This window comes from Pezoporus wallicus, unplaced genomic scaffold (assembly GCF_028554395.1).
Source record: "Pezoporus wallicus isolate ANWC-B61680 ecotype Strahan unplaced genomic scaffold, APGP_CSIRO_Pwel_v1 scaffold_7107, whole genome shotgun sequence".
NCBI classification, from domain to species: domain Eukaryota; kingdom Metazoa; phylum Chordata; class Aves; order Psittaciformes; family Psittacidae; genus Pezoporus; species Pezoporus wallicus.
This window is the reverse complement of record NW_026642114.1, coordinates 5,701,098-5,724,768: the sequence shown is the minus strand read 5'-3', so window position 1 is coordinate 5,724,768 and position 23,671 is coordinate 5,701,098. Positions and strand designations below refer to the sequence as shown.

Sequence of the window (23,671 nt, the reverse complement as noted above, 5' to 3'; positions counted from 1 at the left end):
TGAACGTTCTGTTGTGCTACTGTTTGTTGCAGGGCTCTTCAGTCTCTATCTCCTTTCACTCCAGCTGCACCCTCACTGGCTGTCAAAGGTTCGCTACGGATGAATGTGCTCTTCTGTTTCTAAAGCGAGAAGCTCTCTCTTGTTTCGAAACACACCCAGGCAAGGTTCATGCTCAGCTTTCTGCTGTGACTCACGGACTGAAGCACACCCTTGCACACCTCTGCTGGCTCAGCATCCCACCTCTTGCCAGGGGAAGGTCTGCCTCTCCTCCGAGGTGAACCTTGCCTCCCTGGTCACAGCTTCATCAGGGAGGGAGCGCTTGAGGGTCTCCCAGCGGCAGCTCTGGCTCTGCGTCGCCGTTCCTGGGCAGCGAGGCCTCGCGGCTGACACGCACGTAGCGCCGGGTCCCCGGGGCGAGCCCCGGCCTGCCCCGTCAGCGAGCTGACAGCGCCACCTCGCGGCTCGCACCGGGAGCCCCCGGCGCGGTCAGCAGCAGCGTTCTCGGGAACAGCGCTTCTGGTCTTGGGAGCAATGATCCCGCCTCGGACCCCGGCGGCAGCACACGGAGCGGGGGAAGCCCTTGCTGTAGTGTAATGAGCTCTCCCACTATGTCTTTGTCCTGCTTCCCCAAGTAACACACATCCCGTTCTCTTTGAAAACATTGTGAATAAAGAAAGAAATTAATAGACAGTATATTATCCAAGGCGACCACTGGGTGAAGATAAAATAGATTCTAGCCGCTGGTATGGAACCCTATGAGCACAGATCTGTTACCGTTTAATGAGTGCACGATTATTTTATTTAGTTTTGTGGGGTTATTTTTGCTGTGTGTGTTTTGTGTTGTTTTTTTTTTTTTTGGGGGTGGGGGGAGAGTTTTGGGTTTGGTTTTATTTTTGGTTGTGTTTTTAGTGGTTTTGGTTTTTTGTGGTATTTTTTTTTGTTTGTTTGTTTGTTTGTTTTTGTTTTTTTTTTACAGATGTGATTTTCAGATCCAGATCTGGATCTCAAACTGAACTTCCTCACAAATCAGGTTTCTTTTGTTCTGGGACCCCATTTTAATTTGTGGGCAGTTAGGGAAACAGAAACATGTTTTCTGGAAGCAGTCTGGATGATGCTGGATCATTAAGTATCAACAGGAATGACTGAAATACCACATGTGAGTCCTAGTAGACACTGTAACAACTATGGAACACTGAAGCCTTCTTGTTGGAGTGCTACAAAATGCAGTTGTTTAATTTAGTGGGGCGGAATAAATGTATTTGGATGCTGGAAGTCTACTGATGTAGGTTGTTTCCTGCGGCTCCCGCCTCAGTGCGCTAGCTATCAAGCATGCTTTATTGCATTAATTTCTGCTGTTATTTTATATTACTTTTGAACACATCACCAGGGCTCTCTGAGAGTGGCAGAGCTGCAGTGGAATAAGATATCCATTTATGTAAGAATTGTCTGATGTAAGGGTGAAGACCACCTTGCTCTGCCCAGCCCCTGCCAATTGCCCTTGCTGTGTTTCTTCTGATGCTTATTCTTCACTGGGAGCAGAGTACCGAGGTTCATGGATTTCCAATTGATGTCATTTGGGAATCAGAAGTGCAGGAGCTGTGTAATCCCACAGAGGTTGTAGAGACTTTGCTGCTAGTTCAGGTGCACTTGGCCATCAGAATCCATACTGAGAGCCCTGGGATTCACCATCCCCCAGCCGATGGGACCTTATGCAGTAACAGTTAAATCTGCCACATCTGAGTGTGACAAGACCAGACATGGTTATCCTGGGTTTTCAATTAGTTCACAGGAAGCTGTCAGGAAAGAAACATTCCTGGAGCAGCTCACCAAGTGTAGTTTAACTCCTCTGTATATTTTTTTTAAAATTGATCTCAGATAATAACTCTGAAAGTGGAAATCCAGGGGCTGAAATTTACTGTGCAGTTCCATGGTAAAGAGTATGCGAGCATGAAAGGGGTAGAGAGAATCCTATGAGGCTGAGAGCTGCCAACAGATTTAAATTGTGTTAGATGTTATTGGTACTCAAACCTGAATAATTTTTCTTGTAACTACCTTATGTAGGAAAAGCATACTTCAGGGATCGTTTTGCTTTACATTTAACAGTTTTGCAACCCTTCAAGCTATGTGCTTAACTTGTCCTCCTTTTGCATACATATAACTGCTAAAGCAAAATTCCAGGCAGTGAATAATCTCATGCAACATAAATGCACAGGTTTGTTTTGGGAACTGATTTCAGGTATTCATAGTGTTAAATCCTACACAAAAATTAGGCAATAATTGAACACATACACTGTTATTTTGTCTATAAGAAGCTTCATTACTATTAGCTGTCTCACATGAAGGCTGAGCCAGGGGCACACATCGGTTGTGCGTTAATGCAAACCAACAGTCAGCATCAGAGTTGTGGGAAGGACACTGTGGCTTTAACACTGCAAGCAATATTTGGGGTATTTTATCATGTAAATATATCCAGCTGGGGACTGGTTAAATATCCAGCCCTATTTTCCTGCTGCCTTGCTAGACAGCCTACTCCAGAATGGAATAGTCATTACAGCTGTGAGTAAATTGGCCTTTCTCTGTGTGGCCATAGTCTGTTAAAATGTGTGTCTCTTGTACGAGTTTCAATAGCACAAAGCGTAATGTGTGTTCTTGGCAAATTAGGCACCTGCAGGTTGTCTAATCCAACAGAGTAATCAAGATTTTGCTGGCATCCAGCTCCAGTGAATGGCAGGATATGAGCACCAGTACGGGGTGCAAATGCTTTATTGCATGTTTAGGTGGTAAATGTGCAACATCATTTGCAATTATGTTGGTTTCTATTATTGTAATTATATTTAGGTTGTTACAGTGACTTGCTATAAACCTGGTCAAGTATTTCAAATTGGTGTTAACATGTTGCTTTTTTTGATTGATACCTTAGATCTTGGGGCACATAGTAGCAAGCAAATGCTGTTAGTGTAACAATGTGGGAAACAGAAGCACAACAGGCTTGTTCTCAAACTTGCTGGAGTGGCTTTGGTTTGCGTCTTGCTTTGAAAAGTGCCACTGAAAAAGCTCCATGCCCATCCCCTTGCCACATCCCTATGCAGCTCACTACAGAAAGACGAGGAGCTTGGTCTAATTGTGATTTTTTTGTTTTTTTTCCTGGTAATGACCTCTAAGCCAAGACCTACGATACTGAAACGTGGGTATTTAGGTTCAATACCTTTTATCTGGCCAGGAATCAGCCAGTTTTCCACCAGGCACCTCTCCCTTCTACAAGACCAAGGAAAATCAGCAGTGCAGCACTGCAGTTTAGGACCATGCAGGTTCATTTGTTGACACTTCTGTTCTTTATGTTTGCAGGGATGCCCAAAATCAGATGAAAGTACATGTGTGCTTAGGTGCTTTAGAGGGTTAACACTGCTCAAAAGAGGGGGAAGGGTCAGCTCATTTACTGGGGAAGTGTTTGAATGCTAGTTCTTGCAAATGCATAAAACACAGCGTTTATTCAACCAAGCTCCTTTGGTGGGATTTTTCACTCAGCTGGCACTGGGCTTTGTTCAGATTTTTTCTCTAACCAGCTCTAGAGAATGTCCTCCCCACAATAGCAGCAACAGTGCAATTTTACTGTCTGTATGCACTTTATCAGGATCTGTCCCCTCTGGTGTACCATAGTGCAGTTTAGCCTTGCACCTCAGCCTTTTACACATACAGCAGCTAGCAAAGGGTTATGTCACGCTGGGTATGACAGTGAACTGTCTGCAGAGGCCAGCCTGTGTGGTTAGTAAGTTTTTCCCATGTGCCAGAAATGCCTGGGGGGGGGATCCTGGCCCAGGCTGACAGCAGTGGGAGTTTTGCCATTGACGTCAGCAAAGTAGTAATTTCACCCAAGTCTCCCAACAAGATGTGATGGACACAAACCAGGACTCTAGAACAAACTGTTCTGCATCCCATTACTCTTCTCCTGCACCAACCCCTCTCCCCATGCAGCATGTGGCATAATCTTGGGATATTCCTTAATGTACAAACGCAGCACCTCTCCATTAGAAACTGGAGATAACAGCAACATCTCTGCCGAGTAACATTCCTTCATGTGCTCATCCTTGTTCAGGTCCTGTATTCCACGGAGTCCTCTGTATCAGTCTCATTTGCTTAGTGCTACTTTCAGGAAGCACAGCTTCTGACTGAGGCTGGGGCAGTGTTTATATGCCCTCCCCTCTGTCTGCAGCAAATGCTTGGATAACTGACACAGCCCTGTATCTTCCTAGCCAAAAAAGCAAAAGCATTTATTTGAAAAGCAAGTCACTGAGGAGTGCTTATAAAGGCTCATATTCATTCTGAGAGGTTATAAAGCCCTTCCTAAAGCTCATTAAGAACCTGCTGCACAAAGCGAGTTGCAGCTTTGTGACAAATTGTCTAGGACTGTCACACAAAGGCAGCTTAATGTGAACTGCCGTGTATTATTTAGGCTCGTGAGTGATGGAGGAGGAGAAGTGCTGGAAATGAGAAAGGGTATTAAGTGAAGGGAAATTGTGTCCTGGGCTTTTGGCCGATAATGGGCTTTAGCATAGATCACTTGAATGGCAGGCTGTTAGGCCAGCCTTAGATCTATAGGCTACTTAAAAATAGCAGCATCTTAATAATTTAAGACAGTATTAGTATCAATACATGTTAAGTGACCAGAAATAGGCTGGTGTAATTCCAGGGGCCTTCTGCTGTGTGGCTGGACTCGATGCCAGAGGAGAGGATGTGGGGCATTCTTAAAAACTGGAAAACATCTAGAATGAATTAGCTGTGGGAAGATTTCCTCTCTTTATTGAATCTGCATATATAAGAATGCACATATATTTTAGCAAACATATTTCTGTTCTGGTTTCAGGTCTGTATGATTGATTTGTAATTTATTAGGGATTTAAAACTGTCACAGGAGGAAAAAGAAGTTAGTAGTGCAAGCAAAGGACTGTCTATTGATTTAAGGTCTGTTGTGGTGAGTAATTGTATTTGCTTCCTACAGCTACTATACGTGTAGGCAAATACAGAATTATGTGGTAGACATGCTAAATGTTTATGAGTTTTTCAAGGCTAACCACAAAGTGAAAATGAAAAACAGAAGACAAATAAACTCTTGTTCTTCAGGCTTTCCTCTGACTAATGGAAGGAAATATCTCTAGTCTGGTTAGTGATTCACTGTCCACAACAGAGGCCCCTGACCCAGCCTGCTAGTTATGTTAGAATTTAGCCCTTGAAATTATCAGATCTGGTAATTCCTGCTTTCCTTACCAGAAGGTGCCAACACAAAGTAATTGGGAGCCTTTGTGCTCTTGGCTCTGGTTGCAACTCCTTTCCTACCATATCCAGGAATGCACTTTGGAGTTCCCAGATCACCACCCTGCAGAAAGCTGGGACAGTCCTTTATGATCTTCCTCTCAAAGCTGCTACTCAGGCTCCAAAAGGTACCTTTGCTTCTGCACATCTGTGCATGTAGATATTACACCTAAAACTTAAATGGGGGAGCAAGAGTGAAATACAGGCTCTTCAGCTGCAGAAAGTGTGTAGATAGCTTGGATATTTCTCTTTGTTACTACTTGCTGGATGCCCCGCTACCATCTGGCAGAGGGAAATGGTGCACATGCATGCAGATACCCATGTGTATCGCTTAGGAGCAACGCTTAGTGTTGTGTGCAGAATGTTTTTCTTCCTTAAGAGGCAGTATGCTTCAGAATTTGTAAGTCTTAACAGTTCATACTTAAAGGGATCAATGAACCTAATGGAAAAACTAGTGTTGGAAAATGCATATGTGCATATCACACCAGAGGGTTGGTGTTGCTTTGCTTACTAGATCTGCTGGTCCTTGAGAGTGATGGAGCACTTTACCAGATCAGCAAGATCAAGGAAGCTAGAAGGTTTAGGTTTCAACCTACCAGCAAAGGGGGAAACCTAAACCTATCAGGCAGAGGAAAGAAGTATTTTAAGAGGGGAACATGAAGATAAGAATTTGCTGCTTGTCAACATTTGCTCTGAGAGGGATTTGACCAACATTAAGGAGGACTGGCACTAGCAGATGTCAACTTTGCACTGGAGAGAGTAGTCAGAAAGATAGAGCCAGCCTTGTTAAAATCACATCTGTACTGTCATGTGCACCAAATAACCCAAAAGAGTATGGTTTGTTTCTGTAATGTGACTTACAGGGCCAAATAACACTTCGCCAAACCTTTGGCTAACTGGCATAAAGTTATCTTTAAACAGAAGCTGTCAGTGAGAAAAATCATTATATGTTTAGTTTGGAGATCTATATCTACATTAACATTCCTAACCTGTATGACTAAAATATGCCACTTCTGCTTTTTCTCTTTAAGCCTCACTGAGTCTTTGCCATTTTTGTGGTCTATTTGCCTCAATTAAACTTTGTTTCCAAAATTTGGCTAGTCGGTTCCCCTTCGATCCACAGGCCTTTTTAATGACAGCATCAGTAAAAGGAAAAATGACAATTTGTTTGCCATTTAATCTAATGTGGCATGTCTGGGGGCATTTTCCCCAAACCCACACATTTTCAGCTTTCCACGCATTTGGAGGTTGTGGGTTTTTTTTCACTGTACCACTTCTGTTGTTTTAGCACCTGGTTAGGTGACCATTACCATGTCTCTAAAACATTTTATTCTAAATTACTGGGTATTCATTGCTGAGTTCATAGGATTATTTTGTCCAGAATATAAATGAGCTGCTGTTTGGGACTATCTTGATCACTGTTTTTAACTCCCCTGATACACTGAATTCCACAGTTAGACTTAATACTTCACAAATTTATAGTCTAAAAGAAGATAAGCCAGAAAAAAAAAAGAAAAATTTGCAAATGGAAACAGAAACTCTGTTAACTGTTCCTGAAATGTTTGAAGGCAGTTTATGGCCTTTTGTCAGGAAGGAGCACACTCAGGCCCATCTCCATATAGAAGAATGTTTTTTGCTATTAATTACACTTGTCTGCTGCCTGGTGCATCTGCCAGCCTTTTGCATTTGCTTCTCTTAAGGAATAGAGGCACTGGAAACCTTCTGTTCTTCCTCTCCAGGCTGGCAGTGGGCTGCATTCTACCTCATGATATTCTGATGAAAGGCATCTGGTCAGCACAGAGTTGAACTGCTGTTTGTCTCCTGGCTTCTGCCAGTGATTTGTTCTGCCAGCAGGCTCCTTATCCCTGAATTTTAAAGGAAATGAGTACCTGCAAGTGTAGCCCAGCAGCATGGAGGGCTAACGAATGTTTGCAAAATGTTATGAGATCCATGAGTGTAAAGTGCTGTATGACTTCCTGAAAACTCTATTTGTCTGCAGCTCTATGGGATTCAGCTCGTGACTCTGATTCTCTTTACTGTTTTCACTAAGCCCCTTTCTTCAGTTTGCAGGGTTCTGCAGTGTATGGTGGAGCTCAACAGCTGGAGACAGTGCTGGCTTGAACTGATGCATGTCATGTTACCTGGTCTTATCCCTGTGATGTGCAGCCCCAAGTTAATGTCCCCTCTCTGAGCCAGGAATTCAAGGACTTTGAGACTGCAGCTTCCCTAGGTCTGGCTCCAGGGGCTGCTCATATACCACTGGTTTGGGAAAAACTCCGTTATTCTCCATCACACGAAGCTGCTCCTTGTGCCTGTTGTGCCAAATTGAACTCACTCTGTTGGCCACAATAATCCCTCCTTGTTCTCCATCAGCTTGATTTTCTTTTGCTGTAAGAAAGACTGATGTGTCAAGTGTGTCCCATGCTGTCACACTTTAGGGTTAACTCATGATGGTGAGCTTTACTGGCAGATCCCTGCTGGTGAGGAAGCTCTGCTGGATCTGAGGTGGGGATGGCACTGTGCTCCTGAGATTCTTCAATACAGCAGGGTCAGTGTCTTGGAGGCCCAGAGCCTTCTTCAACACCAATGGGAAGAAGAGGAGTCTTGTTGGAAGCGCTGAGTAAAGCCCTATCCTGTCTTTCTTCTCATGGAACAGAGAAAGGATATTGTGTACCAGGCACTCCCCATTGCCAGCACAGGCATTTCTGCAGAAAACAAAGCCTGTCTCAGAGTTACTCCCCTGAGATGTGTAACTGTCAGCACAGTTTTTATCACAAAACAAAACAAACCCAAATGAAAGATTTTTTTTTTAGCTATTTTGCTTAAAGAATCAGTATATTTAAATTAAAAAGGACTTTCACCTTTTTTTGAGTCTATTTTCTTACTGAACTTCTAAGCCTAAGGAAAAGCTACCAAGTGAGGTATATTTTTAAAACAATGAAAAAACAAAAAGCAAAGCAGAGGTTTGCTCTACTCAAAGCAATCACAAGCAACACTTTCTTTGGCATCAATTCAGGTAATTGTTGTGACATATTAGTGACTTACAGTTTAAAAATCCAGGTCTCAGAGTGAGGGTGATTAGACAAATGGATGTTTCCAGTTGAAACAGACCTTGTTAACAGCATGTGGCATTTGTGTTCCTCTTAGATCACTGGTTTATGACCAGAAGCTCTCTTCCTTGAAACACAGCTGCAGTTTTTCAGTATACACCTGACAACACTTAGTTTCAATGACTCTTTCTCTGGCTCTGCCACAGACTGTGTGTTTTGCTTTTGAGCATCTCAATCTATCAGTGGCTCACTTCCCATAGAGCAGGGATCTCTGTCCTCTTTTGTTAGTCTCTGGGAAGGATCTGGGGAAGTTGGAGTAGATTCACCAGTACAAAACAGCAATGAGTATGTGCAAACAGTTGCCTTGTGTCTAACAGCAGTTCCAGCAAAGATTTCTTACAGAAAGGTAGCTAAGCCCAAGTATGGATTAACTAAGAAGGGTCTGGAGTCTGCAACACTGGAGGTATTTTTCTGTATGGGGCTGACCTCCTAGGATTTCTCCTGGCCTGAGTTTAATCTCGAACTCTGTGAAACCAGGACAAATAGTCATAAGCACAATAATGCCATACCCTCAGGTTCTCTTGACATTACCATGAAACACTTCATAAATGGATAGCCTTGAAATAGTGGGTTTTCATCTTGCAAACTGAACCCATCACAGGATATTTACCATCATTAGGTGCTTATGCTTGTTTCAGACTCCTTTCAATCACTGGGAATGGCTACAGGTTTAAGAACTCTGTACTGCTATAATCCTCTTCACAGCTTAATATTATTCATATCCTATATTTTGAATAATATCTACATTTAATGGCAACAATACCTGAAGTCAGTGAAATGCAAACACAATTTTAGCCATTGGAGAAGAAAATATTAATGAACAGTCCATTAACTCCCAAAGCTTTAGCTCAAGTTTGGGATGACAGCTCCATCCTCCTTCTAATTGAATGTGCCCCCAGCTTGACTGCGACATAAAAATAAGTTAATCTTAGTGGAAAAATTTTGGTAGGCTGAATTCTGTATTGATGTAGTATTTGGTTGATCCAAAAAGTAATAAAAGTTGTCCTCATCACTGGATGAAGACAACAGGAGAAGGCTGTGACTCAGGAAGACCCAAATGGGTCTTGCACTATCCATCATCAGTTTGGTTCTGACAAAGGGCACTGTATTTTTTTACTATGATTACATTTTACCTCTAGGAGTTATTTTATAGTTTCTGCTTTGCAGTCATTGTGATGAACTTGCTGGAATGGATATTAATTTTGGGTTTTCTGCAGCAGAGCTTCTATCTCAAGACACTCAGCTACCTTTCTTTCTTGGTGTCACAAAGCCGTGTCTATCTAGATGCAAACTCTAGTAATGTGAATAAAGAGGGATAGCTGGTTTGGAGGGTGGATGATAACATCTGTCACCAAGAAATTAGAAGCTTTTTGTTTCATACGTAATAACATGAAGCTGTACAAATGTGGCTTGTCTTCAGATACTTTCTTGTAGCACCTCTGTAATGCAGGAAAATGGAATCTTTTACTGTGTGAATATTAGTAAAATGCATCTCTAGTTTTAAGAGGTTTTCTCTATAATCCTTATTTTATTTTCAAACTGAAGAATGTGAATCCTTGTTAAATAACCTTTTCTGATTGTTGCTAAATTCCAGGGATTAGGGCTAGTACTGCAAGACAAAAGGGAAAAAATAAAAAGCATTCTGAATTAAGAGTCTGAACCCTTGGTTTGCCACGGTAGGTATCAGAAGGAGGTTCGCAATACTAGACAGAAATGTTTGTTTTGACATAAAATTTCAACAGGCATAAAAAGCATTTTTGTTTCTGGGAAAGTGTAAATAAATTACTTCTAGAATATCTTCTGCTAAAAGAGAAGATGGAAATCAGCATTTGAAAACTCACTGGATCCTATGTGAGTTTGTATAATATCTCATACAAATGCAGAGGCTGCAAGACTCTGGTCTTCTACCAAAAGTGATGTCCCTTAAGTCTGAATCATGAAGAGTGCAGTCAAAGAGGTTATTGAACTACTGTCTTTGATCCTCCTTTGACTTCAGCTAGAAGAGATTTGTTGACTCCCTTAGCTCAGTCGTGGTCTTGCCTGAAACCTGGAGCCAAAGCTCACCAAAGTTAATGGAGTTCTTTCTCTTAACTTTAACAATCCTTGAATCAAGCCTGCTAAGGTAGTCGAATGATGTCTCTACCATGAAAGTAAATAAATGTCCCTATAAAAAAGAGTGCAAAAACTTGATGAAGTTGTGAAATACAATCAGTATTTCTCCATGTTCAGTTGTGTAACTGTCAGTGCTGTTCTCATTTCTCAAAGCTTTGGTACGATTAGTTCCCTGTACGTTATCCAAGAGATTTTAGGGGATATAGGAAGTTTCAGTATCCATAGACAACAACTGGCTTTCTGACATACATGTCTGCATGAAGTAGGATTTCTCCTGCAGTTCAGGAGCATCATTATAACATTTGTTTCAATATTTCAAAAGTGTATGTCTGTTCATCCTCAGTAATCCTGCAGGGATGTGCACTGTTTTCATTGTGTTTTTCAAGTCACTGTGGTAACAAGGAGATATTCCACTTATTATTTTCCACGTGCCAGATCTGTTCCCTGGCTATTGGCCCAATTTTATGAGGTATTTAATACCACCTGTGTGTCATCAGCTCACACGTAAACCAAAAGTTACTGAGGGCGTTTAGTCAACCTCACTGTTGTGAAAATGGTTGCATGCCTATTGATAACCAGGGAAGAATCTGATATGCCTTTTTGGCTGCAGGTATCTGCCAAGTGGTGCAAAATGTCAGGCAGGCCAAGAGCAGAACATGTGGGAAGTCAGGTGGAGATGTCTTCTGTAACAAGGGAAATGGAGGGAAATCAGCTTCCACTTCTAATATCTAGAGTTTCGTGGTGTTTTTTTTTTCTGTTAGTTTTTTTTTTTTTTTTTTTGGTGGGTTTTTTTTTGTGTGTTATGTTTTTAACAGGCTTTGTCCCATGATTTGTACTTTGATTTCTTGGGTAGAATACCTGGAAGGGTATTCTACCTTTTCAGTGTCAGCTGGGCAGGTGTTGCTTTGTGTAGGATCTCCACAGTTAGAGCACACTTGAAAGCCAGAGACGGGCTTCTCTGAGTGCTGTCTTTCGTTATGTGGCCACATGATCTTGTGTAGTAGCTCCTTTGGTCATGCAGTGTGAAGCAGGATAGGTACTTGTCCAAATTGCCACATTCCCTTGTGTTGCTATTGAACTAAAGTTACCTATTCCCTTTCTGTATATCTAGTGTTCCTGTGCTTTTACTGTCCTTTCTCAGCACATAGAGTTCGTTATCTGAAACTGTGTGGCAGAGCTTTCTGGGGACTAAATTATGCCATATCAAGGTGCACAGAAAATTATATCAACAGAGACATATTCTATAGAAACTTCATACCAATTCCACTTTATCCTGCCAGTCACTGCCTGCTGCTCAAGGTAACAGTTTGCTACTATAGACTCATCAACTTTGTATATGGTCAAAGTAAGACTGAGCCTCTAACTAAAGCATGCTCTGATGCTACCTGCAGAATGTTACTTTGTCAGTGTTGCTGCCCCTTTCTAGTGAAGCCTGTGGACTTACTCAACCCAGATTGCACTGTATGTGCGTTCACTTGACTAAAGCAAACTGGAGAGCAGTAGGGATGGATGCTGCAACTGGCAACTGCTTGGGTTCCTACCATCACTCTTTTCCTTCTGCCAGATCTGTGGAAACTTCCAGGTTAGGAATTCTGGAAGATTCAACAGTGATGGCTATATATTGCTTAAGAAACCATTGTCTAAAATTCATCTTTGACCAGGGAATTGCCTCATAGGAGGGGCAGGCACACTGTGTGTGGTAAGGATGGGTATTACTGGGAGCCCTCATGTGCTAAGTACCTGCAAACACTACGGAATATGTGTAAATAATGAGGTGTAGCATACCAGTTAGAGTATGCTCTAAGTGCTGGCACCAGACAGTTCATGGCCTTGCATAACTTTGTGTTGGGCTGAAAGCATCTGACTTCTGACTGATAAATTACCATTTTCTTAGTGCTTGACACAGAGCTCACATTCTCAGTTTCCAGCTTGATGTACATGTGCTATGGAATTGGCATTATGAATCCAAATGTCACTAGAAATTTTGTGCATTTTCTCATTATTTACTTGTGCAGAACAGCTTTATGCTGCAAGATGGAATAATGACTCTCAGCTGTATGAAGCTCTTCTGTATTTCCCTTTCAAGAGATTGCACAAGTACTTGGATAAAATCCTATGAAAGGAAGGATTGCCAGAGTGAGGTCCCATGGAATTAGCTATTTTTAAAATTTATTTAAATTGATTTTTGTCAAGATGCTAATTTCTAAAAAGTATCCTTTCCAAACTTTGTTATTGCAAACCTTCTATTAATTGACATTAGTACATGTTCAATGCTTTCACGAGTTGTTTAAATGAATGATACTTTAAAAGCTCTAATGCTGGAGCAATTAGAGAAATATGTATTTTCTGATAAAAAGGATACACCTGAATGTTGTTTTACATTATCAAGTGAGAGAGGGGAACATGGGCTTACTAGCCAAGGTTCTGGGAAACTCTGATGTTCTGCACCGTGTTGTGCTTTGGGCTTCTTTTGTGACTATGGGAAAACTGCTTGGGTTTGGATAAATGCTCGCATTGCTGTATATCAACAAATTACTGCATGTCATCTGAGTCATGGTCGTTGTCTTGATGCAGGGGCTCAGGTCTCCATCTAAAGTCATGCTGCACTGGTGAAACTTCCTTTATTGCATGCTAAGTCTTACTGCTTTACATTTGCTGACAGTCAAGAGCCTTTATGGAGGCAGCTCACCCAAATCAGTTGGTGCATGGTAGTTTACTGGTCTCTCTGAGTGAATTGTACTTTGAGCAGACGTTTACTTTTGCTATGCCCTATGGCTGGAGCAAGGTGCAGTGGAAGGCCAGCCTGAATATAAAGCAAGATTTTTGCCCTGCATGGCCTGTGTTTCTCTGCCGATGTGAATCAGCTGAACTTCAAACTAAGTGTAAGTGTGTGGGTTATTTTGGAGCTTAGTTTGAGTATAAATCCTTGACTTTGTTTTCCACCTCTAAACTAGGGAAGGCCACACATCCCCATCAAACAGCTGAATTGTGAGGATAAGTGTATAAAAAGTCAAGACCTGAGAAGTGCTAATTGCACTCAGTTGATATCGCCATGAACATTTTATTCTATGCCCATGCCAGCTTATATGCTAAGAAGCAGGCCAGAGTCACTCCTAGATCAAAAGTAGAGAGTTTTTTTTGTTGTTTTTTTTTTTTTTTTCCCCTGATTTCCCCATACAGTAACCAACACCAAGTACTGGCACACAGTGATCTATTGAAGGTGAATGCTTGAAATGAAGGTGAATGCTTTGAAAAGAGTGCCATGGAAGGGTAGAGCAGAACCTGATTTTAAGACAATATTGGCTGTAGTTGTATCTAGTCCTGTGTAGTTTATTGTCAGGTTCATTTGCAGAAGGTTGGGACACAGAAGCCCTCAGTGGCTCTTTCAGCCCAGACGCATGATTGTAGGGAAGTCACACATCCCTCTACCTCCATGTTTAGTAGGTAATTACATCCCACTGTTGTAAAGTGCTGTGAGACCTTCCAGTGAGTGCTAGGTGTGTGATTCATTATCTTTATAGCAACTATACAAGGTATTCTGCTTAGCACCACAAGTACTGTAGTTCCAAAGGCTTGGCAGCCTGCCATTACAGGTCACTGTAGCTCTTCATGTACCGGACAGTCACAGCCATCATTGCTTACCTTCTAGTTCAACCCAACTTCATGGGTATTTTTATAGGAAAGAATGGGCTGGAGTTAAGTGATAGATAAGTTAGGTGAGATCATGTCTGGGGAAGGCACATCTTGAATAAAGATCACCAGTCTCACATTTGGTTTCCTTAGTGATACTACAAATAGCAAAAGCAAGCCAGAGAAGATTTCATGAGAGTGTTAAAACTGTGCTTCTCTCCGGTCATGAGGATGTGAATCTGTTCAGTTTGGCATGCAGGTGTATTTTCAGAAGAGCATTAAACACGAACTTGCAAAGCACAGATGGTCTAGATACTGATGAATCCCCTGAACCTGGGACCTCTTTCTCCACATGTACTCCTGTTTCTTCTGGATTTTGAGGTAAATAAGAGTTTGTTGTGATTTGTGTTTTCTACAGTCATGTAAGAGAAATGGAAAAATTAACACTTTTGAAACTTCACAGTCCAGTAGAATGTAGATACGGGGGAATGAAACAAGAAATATGCAAGAATTACATCATTGTTAGATGGGGTTGGTGCCATCCAAATTCCACGTATTAGACAATCTAGGTCTTAAAGATAGTACTGATCAGCAGAGATGAATGTGGGCAATAAAAGTTACTTTCTGTGAAAGTCAGCAGCATGAGGTGAGCTGAACTATGTAGAGCTAAGCTATAAAACTGGGAGGTTCTCAATAATAGATTCTGTGTACAGAGCCCAGAAATGGGCAGTGTCCATGATCTGACTGGGGTCTGGTCAGTTAAATCAGAATAAGCCTGACTGCATGCCAATAGCATAGAAGAGAGAGCAACACTGTGCAGCACCACCTATACCCCCAGCTGATCTATCATTTACATCACACCATTCTCATGCTCTGTGAGTTCTTTGCAATTCCTCATGGTTTCTTCTTGCTGGATGTGTTCATCATCACCTTGTGAGACTAATGAACCTATTAAGAGAAATTCTGACAATTATTTGGAAAATCAATGAAGCAAAGAAAGGCTGTTAGCATTTAATATGCTGTGCAAGCACACTACCTTAGAAGGCCGTTGCTGACAGAAGGAACTATTTTCCTCTTCTCAGTGCTATGGCTGGAAGCTGTTAATGTCATGCAGCACTATGCAGGCCAAAGAGAAATGAATGGTGTGAAACCTGCCAAGTTTTATTCAAAGGGCTGGTGTCCGTATCAGAGACTTTGCCACCCCAGTGAACTTCTAGGAAGGAGTAGAAAACAAGTGGGAAAAGAGTTTTGTACAATCATTTATGTGTGGTTGAATTCTTAGCAAATTCTCATTTTTTAAATGAACTGAAACACCAGCAGTGCAGCCTTGGATGTTCTAACACTGTTGGTCATAAGGTGGCTATACTCCACCAATGTAAGCATAGTTGGGTGTATTAGGCAGGTGACCTGTGAAAATAGGCCTGTTCTTATCTCACCGTGAAAGGTGCTGTTAAAATAACTGGAAATGGAAATGCAGTGCACAGTAGAAAGGCTCTGGAAACTGAGTGAAGGCTGACAGTACCTGGGATGGAGAATTGGTAGGACAGGAAAGAATAGCTAAGGAAGACTAAAGGAAGAATAGCAAAGTCTCAAAAGTAGCCCAGGTCAGAGCAAGAACTGATGCTGGCCAGGTACACTGGGGTGAAGAGCCAGCACAGATGACAGTGATTAGCTCCTTCTGTGTGATCTAATCAATCTTCCTAAGAGAATGACTAGGTAGTGTGAAGGGCAGGGCAGAGCAAGCTGGGGGAGGAGACCAACCCTGTTGTGAAGAGCTTTGAGGTATAGGGCCAGAGCTGACATAGAGTTAAGACTCTGAAAGGGCATAGAAGAGTGTCATTGCAGAGGCAGGAGAAGAGGAAGCATGTTTGAGATCCCTGTGATGCAAATCACTGATGGTTAATAATTCTGCTGGTACCAAAAGGCATTTGCCAGGTTAGGTCTCTCTGTCCTGTGCTTTCTATGGTGCTATGATAAATATCATTGTCTTGACCAAAGGCAGAAATCAGCCTGGGTGGGGAAAGAAACATGAGAAGATGAGAATAAAAATAGACGTGAGCTTCTCAGTCAGCCTGCTCTGGAGACGACAGCCCGTACAGAGCAACTGCCTTCTTTGGGGCTGGTGGAGGTCTGCTTGGGCTTAGCATGGTCAGTTCTGTAGAGCTGAGCAAGCAGCACGGACTGTAAGTGGAAACAGCATCCCATGTTCTTTGTCACACAGTACCTAGAAAAAGCTTACCCAGAGCATACTCATGCCATGTCATTCAGAGTGCTTCCCTGCTTCTCCTCCTCATTTGTGGTGCCTTTGAACATGTCCCAGATCATTTGGCAGGAGAGCTGAGAGATACTGCAGGAATGCCTGAAGGGGTGCCCTGCCAGGCTCTGTGAGGAACCCCTGCGAACCCAGGGAAACAAGGGACAAGACAGCCACTGAGGACAGAACCGGACTGAGCTGCTTTGTTCTCTTGGACTGTAGAAACAGGACAATTTCCCCAGAACCCTCCAACTCAGCCTCGTATTTGGACAGTCTGCTGGGCTTCCTGTACACCTGCGTATTCTCACTGAGCATCTTAAAAGCGTTTTGGCCAGCACCACAGGTAAAAGTTCTCTTCTGTTACTAATTTTCTTTTTCCTGCATTTTAATTTAATTTCCCCTATAATTCCTTCTTTTTCCACTGCACATTTCCCCTTGAAAGCTAAGATTTCACAAACGGATGCATATTCTTCCTCCCTAAGTGCATGTAGCCTCTTCTCTGCTGTTTGAAGAAATCAGCATTTCAGCTGAAGTACACCTGCAATTTCCATTAATGTAACAGAGTGAAATTGACCCGTTGGTAAAGAAGCTCTGAACTCCTTTCCTCTGACAACAGATCTCAGGGGAGGAAAAGAAGAAGACCCAGAATGTGGTAGGGAAGTCTGTTTTCTAAGCATTGGCAATATATAGCTGTTGATGGAGCCTGCATGTTCAAATCTTTCTCATGTACTTAAGCCTAGGCTTGCCATTAGGTGTTTTGCTCTGAAGTGGCATGCAATGCAAACCCACTGATTCTTGCTAGGGTATTTAATCCTATATTGGTATCACCCATAGACATGTGATCCAGATGGATGAGCTAAAAGCTTCTGCAAATCAAACTGTGTGTACTGAAGCTGTATAGATTAGAGGAGAAGGAGAAATGAGGGGTGGGAGGAGGGGAAAGAAGTGCCTCATGTTGAGTGGCAAGACATAAGCAAGCAACTTCTGCTAATGGTTGTGTATGTCCTGATTGTCCATATAGGGCATCTTACTCCAGGGCTGCATTTTAGGATTTCAGTGTGGACAGAAATACATTACCAGTGAATAAGTTTAAAGCAGAGAGAAATGATGAGCAAATGGGAAGTTTGCTGCTTAATAGTGAAATGCAAAGGTGTAATTCTGGTCCCCCAATCTAGTAAAACGGGTTAAATTCTGACAGAAGCTGTAAGTGAAGAGCAACTTGAAAATAAAAGTTTTAAGCAGTTTAAGTACCATATTCCAATCAACTTATTCTTAGCAAAATGAGTCAAGTTATTTGTTAAGAATAATGTTCATGAGGAAATAATGTCTCTATGTTTTCTTAATTTATCTGTTCTTTCCTAGTATACTTCTTGTTTGCCAAATAGTTTGGAAACTTGCATGTGTAGAGTACATCTGCTTTTGTTCATGCAAGCTGTTCCTTGTTTGATGTTTGTGACATATCCAGATGATGGAGTATTTTCCTTCACCTCTGAAGGGGGTGACTGAAGTGTGAAAGTAGGGCACTGTCAGTAAGGCTTACAGAAGAGCACATTAATTTGGATGAAGAATAAGACAAAATCTCCAAAGACTTTCGATTTCAAGTGTTTTGCATACTGTGTCCTGTTAATAGATCAAGACCTAAAAAGTCACTAGGGACAGTGGAGGTGGGGAAGGATGCACATACTGTTCTATGCAATGCTCGCCTAGACTTTGCCTTCCAGTAAGTCTTTACCTTCCTGCTCTTTATCAGTGTTGTGAAAGCCCATATGGTTTATAGCTGTCTTGCTGGCTCTGGGTATGAAAGATAAAACCAGTGTAAAGAGCAAGATTTGTCTTATCTGAATGGTGGATGTATTTTCCTATGGGTACTGCAGGAACTGAGTCATGGGGAAAAGATGAAAATGTTAAGAAGTGACATGGCAGGTAACTGATTACAAAATGGCCACAAAAAGTCTTTTGCAAAAATTACAGCATATGGGCATTTACAGACTGTCCACCTATGCTACTTCATGTCTTGCTCTGAGAGTATGAGGGCTGCATGTTTACTTTCCATTACTTATGAAGTAACTCATGTTAATGAGATTTCATGTAGGAACTCATCTTCAGTTCAGTTTCTCCCAGACCTTTGTGTGATTACTACCTATTAGCATCCATAATGTCCTGCTGCTTTAGCCATTCCTCTCAGACCTCTGCTGCTGACAGTGTCTCATGATAAGTGCATAAAAAGGTTTTTGTTCTCTACCCTTCTCCATGGTAGAGGCATGTGTGATCCAAACTACTTTCTCATCTTTCCTTTCTGTATGCAGCTGGTAGACAGTGTTGTCCTTTTGCCACATGGAGCAGATCAATACCTTTCATATCATACCCTGTACTATCACCTGTTTTCAGAGGAAGGTTCTTGGTGCTTTGTGCTGGCACATCAGCTGGGGATTGAGATCCAGACAGTGTCACACATCTTCATGGTGGGCAGCAGCCTCGAGGACCAGCTCCTGCAACACTTACCCACTTCCAGGCAGAATTCCAGTTGTACTTGCCAGGTAGTCTTCACTGTGTTGGGCAACAAGAGGATTTTGCTTTGATGTAGGAAGGGTATGTAGGAAGCTATTGAACCAACACAGTATTTTTGGTTGTTTTATATGATGTGTATTCACTTAGTTTGAATTTCAGCATCTCAGCAGTTCATTTAAAAGCTGGAAATAGGCAGAAAGCGCAGAGGAGGCTGTGGCATTGAAAGGAAAAAATGTAGAACAGAATTTCACCATGCAAGACAGCTGAATTCAAAGTGTGTTTTTCTTCTTTTCTTTCTTTAGAATAGGAAATGAATTCCAGATTCCAAACTGTATTCCTCGTATTAAACAGCAGTAGCTGTTGAAGCTGAATTGGGTGCAAACAGGAGCAGAACTGGGCCTTCAAAGTTCAATGGGAACTGTGGCTAGTGAGTTCATTTTGTGAAAAGTCATACTTCCTGATATATCAAATTACCACTCACTGTTGCATTAGCCCGCTCAGCTTCAGGGACTGACACCCCAGCACAGGGGGTTTGCAGTTTGTAATGCTGGGCATTTGCAGATCCCAGTGAACCAGAAAGCGGGATCTGCAAGGAAAAGAGGAAAAAAACCCAAAACCTAATTGAGAACCAGAAATACATCTCATAGTCCAGCTGCCAAAGATTCCCAGAACACAATTGTCTGTGGCTCCCCTCCACCCCCACAAGGTGTCCAATGGTTCTGAGGCCCCCACCACAAGAAAATCAAGGGTTTAAAAATATAGTAATGAAAGAAAATCTTGATGTCATTTGGGTTTGGGAGTATTTGGAGGTTAGTGTTGTGTGAGCATGTTTGCATGTATGCACCCTCTTTTGTTGTATTTTATTCCATGACTGAAACCATCTACTCTGGGGCAGAGGAAGGGTATTCCCACCTGCATATAATTGCCCTGAGAATCTAGTAGTTGGTGGGATGAAGTGGTACTTATTCGTGGAATAGCCTGTAAGATGGCAAGTACCTCCCATTGCTTTGTGCCAGCTCCACCTTGCTGACTTGCAAGGGCATGGTTCCACTGAGGGGATGAATAAAACAGGTACTATATTTAGCTTCATATGGTGACCCAAGTGAAGTTGATTGCAGTTGTCTCAGATGTTGTCTATAGGAGCAGAGGGGTGACAGGGAGAGTTGTGTTTGTATGTATTTTAACTTTTGGACTGAACCTAGACAATATGCTTACTGGAGCCTCATTTATGAAAACAGGAGAGAGCAAGCTCAACAAGATCATTCATCTGATCTATTGGTCACTGAGTCTTGGCTGCAGAAGGGACCCATTCCCCTCTCAGTTCTGTTGGCATTCGTAACAGGCAAAGCAGTTTTGCCCCTGACAACTTTTTCTTTCCAGATTGTCTGGGGAAAGTAGTTACATTGGATTTGATCTCGCTTCCGGGTTTTCAGAAGGTGCCTAAAAAGGACTGCAAATAGCAGAAACTTCTCTTTGTTTGGGAGGTGCAGGACTGCCCAACATAGTGAAATGTAATGGTTTGGTTCTGTGTGCTGTTATTGTTTTATTTATTTCAGGAAGGGTTCTCTCGAAAATGGATGAGTTGGAAGCTGCTCCATTATAACCTTAGCTGATCAGAATTTAGGATGGTGCAAGTTAAGTATACAGAAATTAAAAAGATGTTACAAGACAAAAACATACTTCTCCTCTCTTCCATGTCAGGGAGAATATTCCCCTCATTTATGTGGTTTCAGACTTCTCTAACATTGATTTGAGACACAGTATTCAAAACCAAGCTTTCCCTGGCAGCAGCCTACCAACACTCCTCTGCATGTCAGGAAGAATCTGTCTGGTTCAGCAGTTATCTCATTGGCTTCTTTGGAAACGTACCTGAGAGTAGAGCAGATACAGCTAATTCTTTTGATTTAACTCTTTAAAACTAATTCAACTGATATAGATGCTGACAGATGTGGATTCAGCATATCTGACAGTTTATAACTAACTAATGAAGAAGTATCAGCAAGACAGTTCAGTTTTCTTGAAATTTATCATTTATGATAGTTTTCTCCCAATTTTGTAACAATTGCTTCCTTAACAGTGGATGAAGCCTCATGCCTTGTTCATCATCAGTTCCCAAAACGGACTGAGAATTTTCATAGGAGTCTTTTCAAAAGAAAAGAGACAGAAACTATCTTTGAGGAGGGACAAGGTATAGAAAATTTCTACCCTAAACCAGAAGGTTTCAGAAACAAGCATCGCAAAGCAGGATTATTACAATGGACATTGCTTATTGCTCATAGCAGGGTTTGCTCACAGTAAAGTCTCTTATCCATGCTCAATGGCCAAGTGGTGGTGGTGGTGTTCACCAACCTTTATGCTGGAATAATACATCTGAAGATTAATTGGGAAGGTAAAGCCTTTTCCAGATAACTCCTGACTGAACCATCAGTGTTTCTGCACTAACAGAGTGAGAGGACTGGAGAAGAGGCAAGTGTTATGAAATACGTGGTGGTTATTTCTTTCCTCCATTGCAGGTGATACATAGATGGGACAAGATCTTAATCCTTTTATCCTTTGCTTATATGAGTTTTAAAACTTTCTTGCTGCTTTCTTTTCAAAGATGACAGTAATAGTAATCACTTGCTGATAGTTTCAGAAACTCTTACAGTATGTAATTGCTAACAGCAGCCTAAGTAAGGCTAGGTTTTGGAGAATACATCCTGAACCCAAGTTCCCTATTTCTCTGCTCCTGAAGGGGAGATGGCCAAAGCCATCTGTTTCCTGGGAGCAATCATCAGACATCCAAGGGCAGGGAGGAGAGTGAGTAGTTGTAACCTTCCTGCAGAGAGGAGGGCACCGTACTCCAGTGGGAAATAGCTCACAGACCATTCCCTTAGAAGTTACATGGTGCTGGAACATGATATCAGGATTGACCTCAGAGCAGGCTGTGAACAGGCAGTGAAGATGCACACTGGGAACCCCAGCATATAGACTGGAGTTCAGTCAGCATCTTACCAAACGGTCAGGATGAGAGTTTTGTGTCTTGCACAAAGAGTATTTTCTTTGCTTCAGCATCACCATGAGGGCAAGGTGACAGGTCCTTAATGTGCCTCCCATTTGGCATACTGCTCAAAAACATGCCCTACCTCCTGACCTGAGCCCAGCTTGGCTGCTGCAAGCTGGCAGCATCCGACACCATTTTTGTTAGATGGAAGGTGACAGAAGAGAGAACTGAACGCACAAGTGTCTCTCATGGGTGGCACAGATGGGCATGAGCCATTGTCTCCCATGGCTATGGGGAGCTGCCAGGCTGCTGTTCTCTGTGAGAACAAGCCCAGCCTTTGTCGCTGCTAAAAGTTACAAGCAATGGATCTCTCTGTAGGAGTGCCATAAGTGAAGAAGAGTAATTTTGCTATTAAAAATACTAAAATCTTCCATATGGAAGAAAGGGTTGTTTTTTATTTTTTTTTTAATTGCTATTTATTTTTCTCATTGTGACCTAAATATACATAGCATCATCCAGCTGGCTGAACCACAGAGCAGAATGAAGTATCTGCCCCATCTATAAAGGTACAAGCCTATAAAGTGCAGATGACAGACTGAAGTCTCAAATCTTTGCTCTGTTCACATATATGGAAGTTTTGCCATTGGCTTCGATGAGACTGGACCCAGGATTTGGCATACGTGAAAGGAGTATTAGCCACATGAGCACAAGCACATGAGTCAGACCTTCTGGATTGGCTTCTGCTGTTCCCACTGTTTGGCTGATTTCTTCACTGCTGTCTGCCTCAGTTTCCCTTATTTACAAGTGCATAATCAACTAAGGATCTATTACTTAATTACTAAGTTAATTAAACTCCCGGTTTATATCTACTGTTATTTTTGTAAGAGGCTTTTGAAACTTCATGAAAGGTGCATTTTTTCTGGCATAAACCCTTTTTGTATCATAAGGAGTATCACTCTGTACATGTCTCTCTTTGCTCATTCCTGATAGTTGTGTTTACAAAAAGACCATGCCATCATTTATTTTAAACACAAGTTTATGTATTCAGGTACAAAGAAGCTGCCTTCACTACTTTGAAGAAGTGTCTGATTTTCTAGAAAAAGGATGACAGCAAGGAGCTTTCCATTTCCCCCAGAGAATTGTAGGTTGGTTTTGAGAGGTGTTCAGCTACAGAAGCTCTGCAGATACAGCTCCAAATAAGACAAGGTCACCACTGCAGGGATATCACTGTGGTTAGTACAGGCACTGCTGTGACCATCTAAGGACTTAAACGCATATGCATGGCTTACTAGATAAAACAAAGTGGGAGAAACCGTTCAGTGAATAAAACTTGGTGTTATTTTTGGATTATTTCAGCTTCTCTCTCAAACGATATCTTTGTGCTTAGTGAATGGTTTCTCTGACTGTATTGCTGTGGTTAGAGTGCAATGCATAGGACAGCATAGTTTGTGTTAATAATAAGAGTGCAGTATGATAGCAATTGTTGTCCCTTGATTCAAGTGCAGCTTCTCTACTGTTAAGATAGAAAAGTTTATTATGGACTCCAGAGGCTTCGTGTCACTTCTCAAAATCTTTATTTTCTTACTTTTTGTAGCTTTATTATTTCAAGATCCTAAGGCCTTCTGCCAGGCTTAAATTATCATTCTTATATTTATTTGGCTTCCCATTGAAACCATCCATTCATCCAGTCTCCATAAACCCCCTAATAACTATTTTAAAGTTTTTGTTCTTGGTTCTTTCCAAACCTATAAATACTGGTTTGAAAAC

The 23,671-nt window shown here is 41.9% G+C and overlaps 1 protein-coding gene across 3 annotated transcripts in view; it reads left to right on the top strand.

Moving 5' to 3' along the window:
* The window catches only part of OSTN (osteocrin), a 104,288-nt gene that overhangs the window by 34,051 nt on the left and 46,566 nt on the right, over positions 1-23,671 (top strand). Inside the window, exon 1 of one of the 3 annotated variants that reach the window (XM_057427330.1) lies at positions 16,583-16,756. The exons of the other annotated variants lie outside the window; for them this stretch is intronic. The gene's annotated coding sequence lies outside the window, so the exon portion shown is untranslated. Of the gene's footprint in view, positions 1-16,582; positions 16,757-23,671 lie in introns of those variants that run through there. 3 annotated transcript variants of the gene reach the window in all.